This window comes from Sprattus sprattus, assembly GCF_963457725.1.
Source record: "Sprattus sprattus genome assembly, chromosome: 20".
Classification (NCBI taxonomy): domain Eukaryota; kingdom Metazoa; phylum Chordata; class Actinopteri; order Clupeiformes; family Clupeidae; genus Sprattus; species Sprattus sprattus.
In genome coordinates, this window is record NC_137918.1 from 6,456,947 (window position 1) to 6,459,446 (window position 2,500).

A 2,500-nucleotide genomic window follows, 5' to 3' on the forward strand; every position below is an offset into this window, starting at 1 on the left:
GAGCCTGATCACATTTAAGTGCAAATACCACCTTTGAGCACTGTCTTTCTACACCACAATCCGTTCCATACGTCAGTGCAACTTCCCATCTCCAGATTTCCATGTCAGACCCCCCCGACCCAGACCTCCACTTTACACAGCGTCCATGTCAGATCCCCCCTCCCCCCCGACACACTGGGATACACATGCTAGGACACACACTTCCGTATCCGTGGGCAAAAAGTGTCTCACAGCCACCAATGTGCAATACATTACATTTGGTACAAAAAGACAAAATAGACAATCAAAATCACAACACTTAAGCCTTTTATACACACTTATCAGACACACTGGCTGCTCTTTATTACCCCCCCTTAAGCCTTTTGATACACACTTATCACACACACTTGCTGCTGTTCATTCATCTTTTTTCCTGGATTGTAAGCGCTCTTGCCTTGTAAGGTCACAACTATCCCCTCAAAAGGTAAGACGGGTGAGACAGGTGTTATTGATTTATCTGTCTGTTTATCTGACGGGTGAGACAGGTGTTATCTGATTGCTTAAAGTGACATCGATTCTTAAGGGTCAATAGTCTGGAGCAGCACACTTATCGTTTTGAACCCGCCGTTAAATGGAAAAGGAGTTCCATTTAGTCATATTACTCAATGTACGTGTATTTTCTACTTTGGGTGCGTGTGGACCTGGTAATGGGCTTTATTCTTGTTGTGGACCTGGTTATGGGCATATTCGCAACAGGATGCTGCCTTGGTAGAAATTTGAGAAAAAGAACTATGTATGCAAAAACGGTAAAATGTCTCATAGTATGCATATAACTTCTGTAAAAAATATCTGCAATCTTAAAATATACAACCTTTATCCTTTATACTGTAAAATATCATTTTTTTTTATTTAGTTTTGTCTTTTCACTTCAAACTGAGTTAGGTTTAAGATCAGCCATTCACATCCCATGACTATTACATTCTCCTGTGAAAATAGACCGCTCATACCCACATCCATTCAATCAGGTATCAAAATTGTGCTCTCCCTCTTTCTCCCTTGCTTGCTCGGTCGCTCTCTTGCTTTCTCAACATAATTTCTGATTGTCTGTGCATTTCTTGAGTCTGTGCAGTTTGTGTGTGAAGTCCTAGATATGACAAAACACTGGAGCAAGTCTATTGCTTACGAAAGGCATCACGTTACAGGGGAGGAACAAACACACATACACAGAAGCTGTTCATGGTGGAGCACTGTGAAGCTTGAGCAAAAGTGTTCTTCCTGGTGTAGAGCAGATTTCACCTTTTACCTGTATTTTTTTTCTTTTTTTTTTAAAAAACAAACGTTAACATGATCTGCAGCTGGAGATTTTTTTTTGTCTAAAAACAGACGAAACGAATGAACAAACAAACAAACATCAGGTGGAAACGGAAGGAAGAAGGGCCAGGTGTGTCCAAGCAGTAGGGTGATTCTCTCCATCTTCACTTCCAAATGGCCTCAACCCTTGTATGTGTGTATGTGTGTGTGTGTGTGTGTGTGTGTGTGTGTTGGTCACCAGAATCCCGAGGTAGGGATTGTCCAAAAAAAAAAAAAAACAGATCCCCGATAGAGACCGGGTCTGGAGCAAAACAGGCCCGATACTCGGTAGAACTGTGCCAGACCCGGTCGCCAGAGGGATTATTCTGAGGTGACTGGGCAGAGGTATGAATAGTTTAAACTCATAGCACCAACAAAGTCCAAGCAGAAGCATTTTCTTGGTCTTTCAAACAACAGCTTTTACACATTAAGAAATAATATATATATATGTTTGTATATATATATATGTAGGTATGACACATGGAATTTTTAAGAGTTCCTATTGAGGCCTGCCAGCTGTCTTGGTTCATGGAGATGTATGGAGGGTTACGGAGCCAGAGAGGGACAAACAGAGCGACCTCAGTGAGTTGTTAGTTTTCCTGTCTGCATGAGAGAAGATGCTTAAGGTGAATGCAAGCAGGGTTGGACAGAGCATGCTTCTTTAGGGCGAGGAGGAGGAGGCGGAGGAGGAGTTTTCACTCGCTTTTCTTCTCCTCTCTCTTTTTGGCACCTACTAGAGCTGGCAACACTGGAGGAAGTCAGAGATGTCCAGTCACCCGGGCGGAGCTCCATGAGGTTACAGCACGAGTGGCTCTGATTGTCTTGCCGTATGTGTGTGCTGGTGTGTGTGTGTCTGTGCTTTAAGATAAGATAACAAAAGATAAACTGATTGATCCCATCCCCATATTTCAGGGGAATGAAAGATTTAAAACGTTTGTGAGTGTGTGTGTGTGTGTTTTATCACAGACTTATGCAGCGTCATTTCATGAGAAGTATGCCATTGTCATATGTGCGCTAGTACATCATCCAGACCAATGCCCTGACTGAGATTGGAGATTTGGGTGCTGAGTGCAGTGAAGGTAAGAGGTAATTGCTGCCTTAGCGGACTGGTCAGTTCATAGACGCAGAGGAGAGATATGACCACTAGATGGCGCCCTCTCCCCTGCTGGGC

At 43.2% G+C, this 2,500-nt stretch overlaps 1 protein-coding gene across 3 annotated transcripts in view; it reads right to left on the reverse strand.

Annotated features, from left to right (window-relative positions):
- Window positions 1–182: 182 nt before the first annotated feature.
- Window positions 183–2,500, reverse strand: part of thrb (thyroid hormone receptor beta) — a 110,569-nt gene continuing 108,251 nt past the window's right edge. For all 3 annotated transcript variants that reach the window (XM_080859562.1, XM_080859563.1, XM_080859564.1), the window contains one exon: window positions 183–2,500. This exon is cut by the window's right edge and continues 858 nt beyond it. The gene's annotated coding sequence lies outside the window, so the exon portion shown is untranslated.